Source organism: Ranitomeya variabilis, chromosome 2 (genome assembly GCF_051348905.1).
Source record: "Ranitomeya variabilis isolate aRanVar5 chromosome 2, aRanVar5.hap1, whole genome shotgun sequence".
Lineage (NCBI taxonomy): Eukaryota > Metazoa > Chordata > Amphibia > Anura > Dendrobatidae > Ranitomeya > Ranitomeya variabilis.
Genome location: NC_135233.1, coordinates 431946055 through 431962449, shown reverse-complemented (window position 1 = coordinate 431962449; position 16395 = coordinate 431946055). Strand labels below are relative to the sequence as shown.

Sequence of the window (16395 nt, the reverse complement as noted above, 5' to 3'; positions counted from 1 at the left end):
ATAGATAGATAGATAGATAGATAGATAGATAGATAGATGATAGATAGATAGATAATAGATAGATAGATAATAGATAGATGATAGATAGATCGATCATAGATAGATAGATAGATAGATGATAGATAGATAATAGATAGATAATAGATAGATAGATAATAGATAATAGACAGATAATAGATAATAGATAGATTGATAGATAGACAGATAATAGATAGATAATACATAGATAGATAATAGATAGATAGATGATAGATAATAGATAGATTGATAGACAGATAATAGATAGATAATAGATAGATGATAGTTAATAGATGATAGATGACACATAGATAATGTCCAAAAAAATAAAAATTGTAGCCAGCTCAATTATTTGTTGTTTCCTATAGATAGAAAATAGATAGATAATAGATAGATAGATAGATAGATAATAGATAGATAATAGATAGCTGATAGATAGATGATAGACAATAGAGATAATTGATATATAGATGATAGATTTGGATCCTTCAGATGGAACTTGAAATCCCACCTCTTCAGGAAAGCCTACAGCCTGCACTGACCCCGCTGCCTCCTCATCACTACCAGAGATACCGCCTCACCAACACCGGAGCTCCTGCAACCCCCAACCTACTGTCTCCTTCCCCATAATCCTGCAGAATGTAAGCCCGCAAGGGCAGGGTCCTCGCCCCTCTGTATCAGTATGTCATTGTTAGTTTACTGTAAGTGATATCTGTAATTTGTATGTAACCCCTTCTCATGTACAGCACCATGGAATCAATGGGGCTATATATATAAATAATAATAATAGATAGATAGATAGATAGATAGATAGATAGATAGATAGATAGATAGATAGATAGATAGATACAAAATAGATGATAGATATAAAATAGATGATAAATAATAGATAATAGATGATAGATATATAGATAATAGAACAGTACTGAGTTTGCAATTTGTCACAATTCTTTATAATACCTCGGTGCATTCTCTTTGGCTTTACATAGGACTGTAAATAAACACTATATATTCTATTAACTCAGAAAGTGATAATAAAAAACCCAAATGATTACATTTAAGTTTCCAATGTAGTCGTACTGAGTTTCTCCTTTGGCGCGAATGATTATAATCTGTGGATTCACAAACTCAGCTCTGCTGCTTCTGTGCTTGTCTGTATACATATGTAGCCGCGCAGGTTTTCACCATGATATCGCGATACGCTGTCTGAGGTTGCAGGTAAACTTACGGCACTATCACGACCCTGCCGACACGACGGCACGGACAGCTCTGCTACATCTCTGTAGTATTGGGGTTCCCCTTGGCGGGGAGCACTTACCTGCCCGCAGGTGTGGAATGAGTGTCATCCGCAGAGAGCCCAGGCTCTGGCACACCTGTCACAGGCAGCAGGTAAGCGGCAGTGGAATAGCAGCACACACGCACAACCGTACACTAACACACAGACACAGTTCGCATTGTTAAATATTTGTGCCAGACACGGCAGCGAGGATTTATCAGCCAATCAGGGTTTTTCCCAGTGTCACTTCCTTTTATATATCGCATGGTCACAGCAGAATAAAATACTATCACAACCAAATGCATTTGGCACCTGAAAGTGACACAAACAGGTTTAACTGGTGTCTGAGGGTAAAGTAACTGTGCAACAAATGGGGGGAGGCGGTGTGGGTAGAGGGGGGCAGACTTTCTGCTAAACTTTTGACTAACTTTCTTATGAAAGATCCTTTCATATACGAGATGAAAAACTTCAGTTGATGTCGCACGCATATTTTAAAGCTGCACTTTGACAGTAAAAAAAGAAAAAAGACAAGAGGCAGAAAGTCCGTGGGCAACTGAACCACTTCCTCTGCTTGCCGTGCACTGTATAGAGTACAGTAAAGTTCAGCTCCCTCTAATGGTGGCTGCCGGAGGTCACAAATGTATCATTTTGGAAAAACCCATAGCTCTCATATATAATTACATAAGCTGTTAGCTCCCCCTAGTGGTGGCCGCAAGCAGGCAGAATTTTATCATTTGTCAGATCAGAACTCAGCACCCCTTACTGATGTTATAAAATTAGCACTGAACTGTGTAATAATTGAATGGCGAAGATTAATTATTAATTATTCCAATTAATAAACAATTATTAATAATTAAAAAATTAATATAAATTAATACTGAATTTTTCGAAAGGGCAGTGTGATGCAGCACGTGGCTCAGATGTGGACCCTTGTGGCTGCAACTGGAACACCACACTCTCAGCTGAGGTGTAGTACCCCCAGGATCCACTAGAGGGCAGCCAACACACTCAGTTGAGGTGTAGTACCCCCAGGAGCCACTAGAGGGCAGCCAGCACGCTCTCAGCTGAGGTGTAGTACCTCCAGGAGCCACTAGAGGGCAGCCAGCACGCTCTCAGCTGAGGTGTAGTACCTCCAGGAGCCACTAGAGGGCAGCGAGCATGCTCTCAGCTAAGGCGTAGTACCCCCAGGAGCCACTAGAGGGCAGCCAGCATGCTCTCAGCTGAGGTGTAGTACCCCCAGAAGCCACTAGAGGGCAGCCAGCAGGCTCTCAGCTGAGGTGTAGTACCCCCAGGAGCCACTAGAGGGCAGCCAGCATGCTCTCAGGTAAGGTGTAGTACCCCCAGGAGCCACTAGCGGGCAGCCAGCACGCTCTCAGCTGAGGTGTAGTATCCCCAGGAGCCACTAGTTGGCAGCCAGCATGCTCTCAGCTCTCGCTTCCTGCAAGATGAACAACATGCACCAGTAGCAAAAACACAGGGCAACCACAGAAGGAGCGCAGGACTGGCCCCGGACAGGATGAGCAAGCCAAAGCATGATTGTGGCAAAGGGTGACAGGTTGGTGAAATCATGTGCATGACGTTTTGGATCATAGCACACCATGAATTTTCTGGTTTCTCCATGGTGTAACTTAAAAAAACTGACATATTCCACCAAGAACCTGTCAGAACAGACAATGAGGCACTTGAGATACAGTATCAGTGAAGCAGAGATTTACATAGGCCACCCATGATGTGGCGAGTACACAGTGATCTATGCTTGTTTCCTCTCCCTTCCCCTCCATGACTATTATGCTCCTTCCTTGACAATTGGGCCATCTTCAGATGAAGCTCCCGAATAGGTTTCTGCTACCTGGTGCCAATGGGGATAGAACCAACCATGGCACATGTCTTATAGCGTGTGCGCATAACAGAGAAAGATGCTGCAAGCAAGGCCAACACCGAACACCCTGACACCGACAAGGCCATCGCTGGCTGGCTGCCAGGAGGCACATTCTCATGTCTGTGAAAGTCCAGAGAGCCCAGTGGGGTCACAGGGGCAATGCTGTGGGCCTGAAAGCATAGGAGGAGAAAGTAATAGGGGCGCGTAGTGCTGTTGGTGGCACACCGGCATTGGGCTTGGATTAGCTCTGTGCGGTCAGTAAAGAGAAGGTACAATGTTGTTTTAGGACTTGGGTTGGAAATGATAAAGCTCTATTGGTCCTACGACCATTGTGATGAGTCCTCCTTCAATGGAAGTCTTCAAACAGAGGCTGGACAGGCATCCGTCTTAGATGGTTTAGCAAATCCTGCATTGAGCAGATGACACTATGACCCCAGAGGTCCCTTCCAACTCTAACATTCTATGATTGTCTTCTTTGCAGTCTGGATACTGCTCGACCTCCATGGATGTTGGGTACCAAGAGCCTTTCGAGCAAATCATGGAGACTGGTCCCAAAAACACAGATAAAGCCAATTCTGGACAAGTGGTACTACTTTAAGGAATAAGAGATGCTTGACCAGATGGTGTAGGAAGAGACTCCCATGGAGGTAAGTCATCCAACTCTCAGCCAAGACTGCCCCATGTCAGTATACCCTTATCTGACAGGTGCCATCTGTTTCCTTGTGTAAAATCTGGCCAGGTTGCCGGTAGGAAGGTCTACAGTGCTCCCGCGGCTTCTCTCTTCGGTGGGTCTGGATCTGTTTTCTATTGCAATAATGCATCAAAAATAATCCTTCCCCTTTAAGTTTTCCGGTGCCGCATGTTACGTTGACGTCTCGTGAAACAACCACACTGTTTTGTCAGCAGTGAACATTTAGGTCATCCAGAGGGATGTGCCCCGACAATGAGGAGTGTTCTGAGAAAACCTGAGACAAATATGTACACAATATCTGGTGTCCACTGAGACGTGCAGTATCGAAGCTAGATCGGAGATAGGAGCTGCACCCCCATATCACCTGTGAGCAATGCTGCCGCTGCCAGGATCCCATGTCACTCCATGTCATAACCTGGCACTGCAGATGTGTACCGAGGAGCCCGGCCCTGGTGCAAACACATCATTTACCAGGATAAGAATATCCTACATTTACTGGAAGCAAAAATGAACCGATATCACATCTCTGGAGGCATCAATGTACATGTCACAGGGAAAAACAGCACGTTGGTAGGTGCTGATGAGGTTGTCCAGACAATAGAAGAACTTCTTCCAGTTCTTCCACTTGAGCGTGGCCATTGACTCTCAACATTGTCTTACTAGGCTTATGACTATACTGGGCATTAAAGGGGTAACTGAAAGCTCCTGGGCCTCAATACAAAATCCGGCAACTGTGCCAGAACGGTATTGTCAAGGAAACTGCTTGGATACCCAGTCTGTGCCTAATTACTTGTCTGACTTTGGTGATGGGTTTTCGGAGGTGGGGTGCCAAGAACTTTCTCCCCATCATCCTTATGACTGCCCTATTAATCTTGTCCCTGGGGCCAAGCAGCCAAAGAGCAGACTATATAATACCTCTGGTCCAAAGAGGCAGGCCATGAAGGGCTATATCGCAAAAAGTTTGGCAAAGGGTCATATCAGACCATCCTCATCCCCCATAGCTGCTGGGTTTTTCTTTGCCTATTTTCGCAAACTCAATCAGATCACGGTCCGGGATCCATATCCGCTCCCTCTCATCCCGGATCTCTTTAATAAGATTGTAGGAGCAAAATGTTTTTCTAAACTGGATCTCAGGGGGGCGTATAATCTCATTAATATTAAAGAGGGGGATGAGTGGAAAACAGCTTTCAATACACCTGAGGCACACTGAGAACCTTGTGATGCCATTTGGGTTAACTAATGCTCCCGCCATCTTTCAGCACTTTGTAAATGACATCTTTAGTCATCTGGTAGGTAGATTTGTGGTAATCTATCCTGATGACATATTAATTTATTCACCTGACCTTGAGTCACATCAGGTACATGTCAGGCAGGTCTTACAAATACTCAAGAGACAATAAATTATTATTAGTCAAACCAGAAAAATGTATGATCTCAGTTGAGGAGTTCTCTTTTCTAGGACATGTTTTATCATCCACCGTTTTTTTCATGGATCCGGCGAACGTCCAGGAGGTACTGGATAGGAATGTTCCTGAGGATATGAAGTCGTCACAAAACTTTTGGGTTTCGCCAACTACAACTGTAACTTCATCAAAAACTTTTCGGTAGTGGCCAAACTTGTGACGAATATGATCAGGAAAGGGCCAGACTTTTCCAAATGGTCCAGTCCGGCCAGGGAAGCATTCAATACCTGGAATATTGGGTAGTGGTGGACAGATTCAGTAAGATGTCACATTTTGTTGCGCTACCCGCTCTACCTAACGCAAAGACCTTGGCGCAAATTTTCATCAGTGAGACTGTAAAATTACATGGGATTATTTCTGACCGTGGGGTGCTCCAAGTTTTGGAGGGTGTTTTGCACTCATTTGAGGATCCATCTGTTGTTCTCTTCAGCATTTCCCCCGCAGTCTAATGGGCAAACTGAACGGTTTAACCAGAATCTTGAGACATATCTTAGGTGTTTTGTGTCTGAGAATCAGGAGGATTGGGTTACCACCTTACCTCTAGCTGAATTTGCGGTAAATAATCGTTGTCATAAGTCTACTGGTAAGTCTCCATTCTTCGGGGCGTACGTATTTCTTCCTCAGTTCAGCCCAACCTTCCTCTAGTGTTAGGGTCGTGACCGACCCGTTTTAGGTTTTAAATGCATACAAATTCTACATACATTTGTTTATTGCATCAAGACTTTTTGACTTTTTCAGGAACTTATTTTAAAACAAAGTACAATAAAATAAAACTATATTACTAAATTGTAAAATGCTCTTATTAAAATTATAACATTTGTGTTGTTGGGGTCAATTTCGACCCAGGTCTAATATAAGAGTAAAAAAACAATAAGTCCCAAAACTGAACTCATAAACACAATATAAACCAACAGCCCACAGCCAGCTCTACCTCCAACAACTTGAGTTAGGGACATGTCCAGGCATGTATGGCCAAATCAGCTTAGGCTAGTTTCACATTAGCGTTTAAATCCGCAGCGTTTAAAACGCTTCCGCAAGTGGTGGAAAAAACGCATATAAACGCGTACAAACGCGGCGTTTTTTAGACACATGCGTTGTCGCATGCGGGTAAAAAAACGCTGCGTTTGTACGCGTTTATATGCGTTTTTTCCTGCGTTTGCGTTTTTGGTACGCATGATGAGAAATTTCACAAGAGAAAAATCAAGATAACCAGACACCGCCAATGGGACTACAGAGGGCGTGTATTATGGGATCTCTATATGTAGACCCTAGGGCTACTGAAATTTTAACAGTTTGCTACTGTATCCTGTGTCATGATGGATCTTCGCATGGAGAGCTTTTATTTCAACCTGGATTTAAGCTTCAAGCTGTTTCTTGCCTGTGCTTTTGCTTGGGAGCAAGACAGAAATCGTGAAAGATGGAGAAGGAGACAGCGTAGGCGTTTTTGGAGGCACCCCATTATCAAAACTACGTGAGAGCCATGGATCCTATCACACGCTCTATGCCGAGCTTAATGCCAACCCGGAGAAATTCCAGGAATACACTAGGATGTCGCAAGACTCGTTCCGGGATTTGCTTTCTCGTGTCCAAGGAGCCATACGGCGACAGGACACCCAGCTCCGTAGAGCGATTCCACCGGAGGAACGTCTGCTGGTTACATTAAGGTACGTTCAAAATCTAAACCAATGACAGTCCAAATTTAGTGTTTTCTGACATGTTTTTTGGGGGTATTTTCCTTTCTTTCTTTAGCGTAACCACACCATAAAAAGAATAGATTGTAATGTTTTTTTGTGTTTGCTTTTCTAACAGATTTCTGGCCACCGGAGAGAGTTTATCATCCCTCCACTTCCAATACCGGCTTGGAATATCCACCCTGTACGGAATAGTTGTGGACACCTGCCGGGCTTTGTGGAATGTACTCCGGGATAAGTTTTTACCCCTACCCACCGTCGACATGTGGCTTGAAATTGCGGAGAAATTCTGGAGTGTGTGTGATTTCCCCAACTGTTTAGGAGCGGTGGATGGATTCGCATTATCAAACCTGCCAGAACAGGATCGGAGTACTTCAATTACAAAAAAATTTTTTCTATTGTGCTCATGGCAATAGCCGATGCGAACTGTCGCTTCATCGCCATGGACATTGGAGCTTTTGGCCGTGGCAACGATTCCCAGACTTTCAAGAACTCTGATATGGGCCGCCGTGTGTATGGCAACAATTTCAATTTTCCCCCGCCACAACCTCTCCCCAACACTCAAGGTGAAAACCTACTGAAGCCCTATTCCAGTCGGGACTTGAACCACACTAGAAGGATCTTTAACTACAGACTGACCAGGGCCCGAAGAACTGTAGCGTGTACCTTTGGCATTCTGGTCGCTAAATGGCGCATTCTTGCATCAGCCATAAATCTAAAAGTGGAAACAGTCGATGAGGTGGTCAAAGCCTGTGTGGTTCTGCACAATTATATAATGGTTAAGGAGCAACCCATCATTGAACTGGATGAACCAGTTGCACACCCACTGCCCGATTTCCAGCATCACCTGCTGCGGTCAACTGCAGCCGTTGGTCACATGCGGGACCAATTTGCGGCCTTTTTTGATTCAGATGTTGGACGTGTGTCATGGCAGGACAATGTTGTGTAAAGGTCCTGTTGTAATTCGATCTGTACCAGTAATTTTCTACAATGATAATAATATTTCTCATTAATAAACTTTAGTTTTGGTTGTGTTGACCGTGTCTCCTATCTTTTTCCTCTCCAAACCAAGGCTGTCCTAAAACTGGCAGTATTTGATCTGTATTTAATATCAGTTTTTGTAATCCAAAATCAGGAGTTGGTGATAAAGGCAGAGGTGCTAGTTATTATGTTAACCCCTTCCTGACATCCGACGTACTATCCCGTCGAGGTGGGGTGGGCCCGTATGACCGCCGACGGGATAGTACGTCATCATCGATCAGCGGCGCTCACGGGGGGAGCGCGGCCGATCGCGGCCGGGTGTCAGCTGCATATCGCAGCTGACATCCGGCACTATGTGCCAGGAGCGGTCACGGACCGCCCCCGGCACATTAACCCCCGGCACACCGCGATCAAACATGATCGCAGTGTACCGGCGGTATAGGGAAGCATCGCGCAGGGAGGGGGCTCCCTGCGGGCTTCCCTGAGACCCCCGGAGCAACGCGATGTGATCGCGTTGCTCTGAGGGTCTCCTACCTCCCTCCTCGCCGCAGGTCCCGGATCCAAGATGGCCGCGGCATCCGGGTCCTGCAGGGAGGGAGGTGGCTTACCGAGTGTCTGCTCAGAGCAGACACTTGGAAAGCCTGCAGCCCTGCACAGCAGATCGTCGATCTGGCAGAGTGCTGTGCACACTGCCAGATCAATGATCTGTGATGTCCCCCCCTGGGACAAAGTAAAAAAGTAAAAAAAAAATTTTTCCACATGTGTAAAAAAAAAAAAAAAAAAATTCCTAAATAAATAATAATAATAAAAAATATATTATTCCCATAAATACATTTCTTTATCTAAATAAAAAAAACAAAACAATAAAAGTACACATATTTAGTATCGCCGCGTCCGTAACGACCCAACCTATAAAACTGCCCCACTAGTTAACCCCTTCAGTAAACACCGTAAGAAAAAAAAAAAAAAAACGAGGCAAAAAACAACGCTTTATTACCATACCGCCGAACAAAAAGTGGAATAACACACGATCAAAAAGACTGATATAAATATCCATGGTACCGCTGAAAACGTCATCTTGTCCCGCAAAAAACAAGCCGCCATACAGCATCATCAGCAAAAAAATAAAAAAGTTATAGTCCTGAGAATAAAGCGATACCAAAATAATTATTTTTTCTATATTTTAGTTTTTATCGTATAAAAGCGCCAAAACATAAAAAAATGATATAAATGAGATATCGCTGTAATCGTACTGACCCGACGAATAAAACTGCTTTATCAATTTTACCAAACGCGGAACGGTATAAACGCCTCTCCCAAAAGAAATTCATGAATAGCAGGTTTTTGGTCATTCTGCCTCACAAAAATCGGAATAAAAAGCGATCAAAAATGGTCACGTGTCCGAAAATGTTACCAATAAAAACGTCAACTCGTCCCGCAAAAAACAAGACCTCACATGACTCTGTGGAGCAAAATGTGGAAAAATTATAGGTCTCAAAATGTGGAGACGCAAAAACTTTTTTGCTATAAAAAGCGTTGCTGGTTTCACACTTGCGTTTTTGTCTGCAGCGTTTTTTGCACAAAAAAACGCATGCGTTTTTTCCCTATATTTGACATGAAAAACGCATGCGTTTTTTTTGTACGCGTTTGGTCGCGTTTTCAAACGCATGCGGTTTTTTTCTGCATGCGTTCATTTTCAGAAATACAACCTGCAGTATTTTCTTGCGTTTTTAAGCACATGCGTTTGTTTGCGTTAAAAACGCATGCATTTTTATCGAAAAAAAACAGAAAACACACTGAAAAGCCACCCACCACCATCAAGGTGATAAAGGGATCCAAACCCTAACCCTACCCCTAAACTCATCCCTAACCGTTTAATGAACATTTTCTGACAGTCATAGTGCCACGTATTTCAGTGCCACGTATTTCAGTGCCACGTATTTCAGTGCCACGTATTTCAGTGCCACGTATTTCAGTGCCACGTATTTCAGTGCCACGTATTTCAGTGCCACGTATCACGTATTTCAGTGCCACGTGTTTCAGTGCCACGTATTTCAGTGCCACGTATCACGTATTTCAGTGCCACATATTTTAGTGCCACGTATTTCAGTGCCACGTATTTCAGTGCCACGTATTTCAGTGCCACGTATTTCAGTGCCACGTATTTCAGTGCCACGTGTTTCAGTGCCACGTATTTAAGTGCCACGTATCACATATTTCAGTGCCACGTATTTCAGTGCCACGTATTTCAGTGCCACGTATTTCAGTGCCACGTATTTCAGTGCCACGTATTTCAGTGCCACGTGTTTCAGTGCCACGTATTTAAGTGCCACGTATCACATATTTCAGTGCCACGTATTTAAGTGCCACGTATTTCAGTGCCACGTATTTCAGTGCCACGTATTTCAGTGCCACGTATTTCAGTGCCACGTATTTCAGTGCCACGTATCACATATTTCAGTGCCACGTATTTCAGTGCCACGTATTTCAGTGCCACGTATTTTAGTGCCACTTGTTTCAGTGCCACGTATTTCAGTGCCACGTATCACGTATTTCAGTGCCACGTGTTTCAGTGCCACGTATTTAAGTGCCACGTATCACGTATTTCAGTGCCATGTATTTCAGTGCCACGTATTTCAGTGCCACGTATCACGTATTTCAGTGCCACGTGTTTCAGTGCCACGTATTTAAGTGCCACGTATCACGTATTTCAGTGCCACGTATTTCAGTGCCACGTATTTCAGTGCCACGTATTTCAGTGCCACGTATTTCAGTGCCACGTATTTCAGTGCCACGTATTTCAGTGCCACGTATTTCAGTGCCACGTATTTTAGTGACGTATTTCAGTCACGTTTAGGGTTAGGGGTAGGGTTAGGGTTAGGGCTAGGGTTGGAGGTAAAGTTAGGGTTAGGGTTTGGATTACATTTACGTTTGGATTAGGGTTGGGATTAGAATTATGGGTGTGTCAGGGCTAGGGGTGTGGTTAGGGTTACCGTTGGGATTAGGGTTAGGGGTGTGTTTGGGTTAGGGTTTCAGGTAGAATTGGGGAGTTTCCACTGTCCAGGCACATCAGGGGCTCTCCAAGCGCGACATGGCGTCCAATCTCAATTCCAGCCAATTCTGCGTTGAAAAAGTAAAACAGTGCTCCTTCCCTTCCGAGCTCTCCCGTGCGCCCAAAAAGGGGTTTACCCCAACATATGTGTTATCAGCGTACTCGGGACAAATTGAACAACAACTTCTGGGGTCCAAGTTCTCTTGTTATCCTTAGGAAAATAAAAATTTGGGGGGCTAAAAATCATTTTTGTGGGAAAAAAAAGATGTTTTATTTTCACGGCTCTGCGTTATAAACTGTAGTGAAACACTTGGGGGTTCAAAGTTCTCACAACACATCTAGATAAGTTCCTTGGGAGGTCTAGTTTCCAATATGGGGTCACTTGTGGGGGGATTGTACTGTTTGGGTACATCAGGGGCTCTGCAAATGCAACGTGACGCCTGCAGACCAATCCATTTAAGGCTGCATTCCAAATGGCGCTCCTTCCCTTCCGAGCTCTGTCAAGCACCCAAACAGTGGTTCCCCCCCACATATGGGGTATCAGCGTACTCAGGACAAATTGGACAACAACTTTTGGGGTCTAATTTATCCTGTTACCCTTGTAAAAATACAAAACTGGGGGCTAAAAAATCATTTTTGTGAAAAAAAAAAAAAGAATTTTTATTTTCACGGCTTTGCGCTATAAACTTTAGTGAAACACTTGGGGGTTCAAAGTTCTCAAAACACATCTAGATAAGTTCCTTGGGAGGTCTAGTTTCCAATATGGGGTCACTTGTAGGGGGTTTGTACTGTTTGGGTACATCAGGGGCTCTGCAAATGCAACGTGACGGCTGCTGACCAATCCATTTAAGTCTGCATTCCAAATGGCGCTCCTTCCCTTCCGAGCTCTGTCATGCGCCCAAACAGTGGTTCCCCCCCACATATGGGGTATCAGCGTACTCAGGACAAATTGGAAAACAAATTTTGGGGTCCAATTTATTCTGTTACCCTTGTAAAAATACAAAGCTGGGTGCTAAAAAATCATTTTTGAGAAAAAAAATAAAAATTATTTTCACGGCTCTGCGTTATAATCTGTAGTGAAACACTTGGGGGTTCAAAGCTCTCAAAACACATCTAGATAAGATCCTTAGGGGGTCTACTTTCCAAAATGGTGTCACTTGTAGGGAGTTTCAATGTTTAGGCACATCAGGGGCTCTCCAAACGCAACATGGCGTCCCATCTCAATTCCAGTCAATTTTGCATTGAAAAGTCAAATGGCGCTCCTTCCCTTCCAAGCTCTGCCATGCGCCCAAACAATGGTTTACACCCACATATGGGGTATCATCGTACTCAGGACAAATTGGCCAACATTTTTTGGGGTCCAATTTCTTCTCTTACCCTTGGGAAAATAAAAAATTGGGGGCGAAAAGATCATTTTTGTGAAAAAATATGATTTTTTATTTTTACGGCTCTGCATTATAAACTTCTGTGAAGCACTTGGTGGGTCAAAGTGCTCACCACACATCTAGATAAGTTCCTTAGGGGGTCTACTTTCCAAAATGGTGTCACTTGTAGGGGGTTTCAGTGTTTAGGCACATCAGGGGCTCTCCAAACGCAACATGGCGTCCCATCTCAATTCCAGTCAATTTTGCATTGAAAAGTCAAATGGCGCTCCTTCCCTTCCAAGCTCTGCCATGCGCCCAAACAATGGTTTACACCCACATATGGGGTATCATCGTACTCAGGACAAATTGCACAACATTTTTTGGGGTCCAATTTCTTCTCTTACCCTTGGGAAAATAAAAAATTGGGGGCGAAAAGATCATTTTTGTGAAAAAATATGATTTTTTATTTTTACGGCTCTGCATTATAAACTTCTGTGAAGCACTTGGTGGGTCAAAGTGCTCACCACACATCAAGATAAGTTCCTTAGGGGGTCTACTTTCCAAAATGGTGTCACTTGTAGGGGGTTTCAGTGTTTAGGCACATCAGGGGCTCTCCAAACGCAACATGGCGTCCCATCTCAATTCCAGTCAATTTTGCATTGAAAAGTCAAATGGCGCTCCTTCCCTTCCAAGCTCTGCCATGCGCCCAAACAATGGTTTACACCCACATATGGGGTATCATCGTACTCAGGACAAATTGCACAACATTTTTTGGGGTCCAATTTCTTCTCTTACCCTTGGGAAAATAAAAAATTGGGGGCGAAAAGATCATTTTTGTGAAAAAATATGATTTTTTATTTTTACGGCTCTGCATTATAAACTTCTGTGAAGCACTTGGTGGGTCAAAGTGCTCACCACACATCAAGATAAGTTCCTTAGGGGGTCTACTTTCCAAAATGGTGTCACTTGTAGGGGGTTTCAGTGTTTAGGCACATCAGGGGCTCTCCAAACGCAACATGGCGTCCCATCTCAATTCCAGTCAATTTTGCATTGAAAAGTCAAATGGCGCTCCTTCCCTTCCAAGCTCTGCCATGCGCCCAAACAATGGTTTACACCCACATATGGGGTATCATCGTACTCAGGACAAATTGCACAACATTTTTTGGGGTCCAATTTCTTCTCTTACCCTTGGGAAAATAAAAAATTGGGGGCGAAAAGATCATTTTTGTGAAAAAATATGATTTTTTATTTTTACGGCTCTGCATTATAAACTTCTGGGAAGCACTTGGTGGGTCAAAGTGCTCACCACACATCAAGATAAGTTCCTTAGGGGGTCTACTTTCCAAAATGGTGTCACTTGTAGGGGGTTTCAGTGTTTAGGCACATTAGTGGCTCTCCAAACGCAACATGGCGTCCCATCTCAATTCCAGTCAATTTTGCATTGAAAAGTCAAATGGCGCTCCTTTCCTTCCGAGCTCTGCCATACGCCCAAACAGTGGTCTACCCCCACATATGGGGTATCAGCGTACTCAGGACAAATTGTACAACAACTTTGGGGGTCCATTTTCTCCTGTTACCCTTGGTAAAATAAAACAAATTGGAGCTGAAATAAATTTTGTGTGAAAAAAAGTTAAATGTTCATTTTTATTTAAACATTCCAAAAATTCCTGTGAAACACCTGAAGGGTTAATAAACTTCTTGAATGTGGTTTTGAGCACCTTGAGGGGTGCAGTTTTTAGAATGGTGTCACACTTGGGTATTTTCTATCATATAGACCCCTCAAAATGACTTCAAATGAGATGTGGTCCCTAAAAAAAAATGGTGTTGTAAAAATGAGAAATTGCTGGTCAACTTTTAACCCTTATAACTCCGTCACAAAAAAAAATTTTGGTTCCAAAATTGTACTGATGTAAAGTAGACATGTGGGAAATGTTACTTATTAAGTATTTTGCGTGACATATGTCTGTGATTTAAGGGCATAAAAATTCAAAGTTGGAAAATTGCAAAATTTTCAAAATTTTCACCAAATTTCCATTTTTTTCACAAATAAACGCAAGTTATATCGAATAAATTTTACCACTAACATGAAGTACAATATGTCACGAGAAAACAATGTCAGAATCGCCAAGATCCGTCAAAGCGTTCCAGAGTTATAGCCTCATAAAGGGACAGTGGTCAGAATTGTAAAAATTGGCCCGGTCATTAACGTGCAAACCACCCTTGGGGGTGAAGGGGTTAATATCATAATTTACCTCAAATTGTTCCACTCCTTGTTTTGGCTTACAAATACTGATATAAAACACTGGCCACATACTGCTAGTAATGACAGCCATGTTGCTTTATAGGTAAACTTGTTGATGTCATTGCGTCATGATTCTCTTCTCCTGTATCCATTGGACACAAACTGAAGAGACAATCACTGTCACACTATCTATACTCATCATCATCAAGTCAGGTGTCAGAAATAATGAATTCATGAAAAACATATACAGGCTCATGAATTCACTATTTCTGACACCTGTGCAGGTGAGCATAGACATGTAGTGTGTGACCACCATTGTCCCTCAAGTTGTGTGTAATAGATTACCGTATATACTCGAGTATAAGCCGAGATTTTCAGCCCAAATTTTTGGACTGAAAGTGCCCCCTCGGCTTATACTCGAGTCACGGTCTGTGGCAGGGTCGGCGGGTGAGGGGGAGAGGGCGCTGAGGCATACTTACCTAGTCCCGGCGATCCTGTCACTCCCCCTGCCCGTCCCACGGTCTCCGGGTGCAGCAGCCTCTTCCCCTGAGCGGTCACGTGGGACCGCTCATTAGAGAAATGAATAGGCTGCTCCACCTCCCATAGGGGCGGAGCCGCCTATTCATTTCTCTAATGAAGCGGTGCCGGTGACCGCTGACAGAGGAAGAGGCTGCGGCACCGAACACAGGCAGGGGGAAGGAGCGGGACGCCGGGAGCAGGTAAGTATCGCATATTCACCTGTCCTCGTTCCACACGCCGGGCGCTGTCTCCATCTTCCCGGCGTCTCTCTCTCCTCACTGACTGCAGGCAGAGGGCGCGATGACGCATATAGTGTGCGCGCCGCCCTCTGCCTGATCAGTCAGGGCAGGGAGACGCCGGGAAGATGGCGCCGAGAAGCTGCAAGCAAGACAGGTGAGTATGTGTTTTATTATTTTTATTGCAGCAGCAGCAGCACAGCTATGGGGCAATAATGGACGGTGCAGAGCACTATATGGCAGAGCTATGGGGCAATGGTGCAGAGCACTGTATGGCACAGCTATGGGGCAGTAATGGTGCAGAGCACTATATGGCACAGCTATGGGGCAGTAATGGTGCAGAGCACTGTATGGCACAGCTATGGGGCAGTAATGGTGCAGAGCACTATATGGCACAGCTATGGGGCAGTAATGGTGCAGAGCACTGTATGGCACAGCTATGGGGCAGTAATGGTGCAGAGCACTATATGGCACAGCTATGGGGCAGTAATGGTGCAGAGCACTATATGGCACAGCTATGGGGCAGTAATGGTGCAGAGCACTGTATGGCACAGCTATGGGGCAATAATGGTGCAGAGCACTATATGGCACAGCTATGGGGCAGTAATGGTGCAGAGCACTATATGGCACAGCTATGGGGCAGTAATGGTGCAGAGCACTGTATGGCACAGCTATGGGGCAATAATGGTGCAGAGCACTATATGGCACAGCTATGGGGCAGTAATGGTGCAGAGCACTGTATGGCACAGCTATGGGGCAATAATGGTGCAGAGCACTATATGGCACAGCTATGGGGCAGTAATGGTGCAGAGCACTGTATGGCACAGCTATGGGGCAATAATGGTGTAGAGCACTATATGGCACAGCTATGGGGCAGTAATGGTGCAGAGCACTGTATGGCACAGCTATGGGGCAATAATGGTGCAGAGCACTATATGGCACAGCTATGGGGCAATAATGGTGCAGAGCACTATATGGCACAG

The 16395-nt window shown here is 44.3% G+C and overlaps 1 protein-coding gene across 1 annotated transcript in view; it reads right to left on the bottom strand.

The window, feature by feature from the left end:
• Positions 1-1473, bottom strand: part of EHF (ETS homologous factor) — a 77782-nt gene extending 76309 nt beyond the window's left edge. The window contains exon 1 of the mRNA XM_077287006.1: positions 1337-1473. The gene's annotated coding sequence lies outside the window, so the exon portion shown is untranslated. The remainder of the gene's footprint in view (positions 1-1336) is intronic.
• Between the last annotated feature and the right edge of the window lie 14922 nt (positions 1474-16395).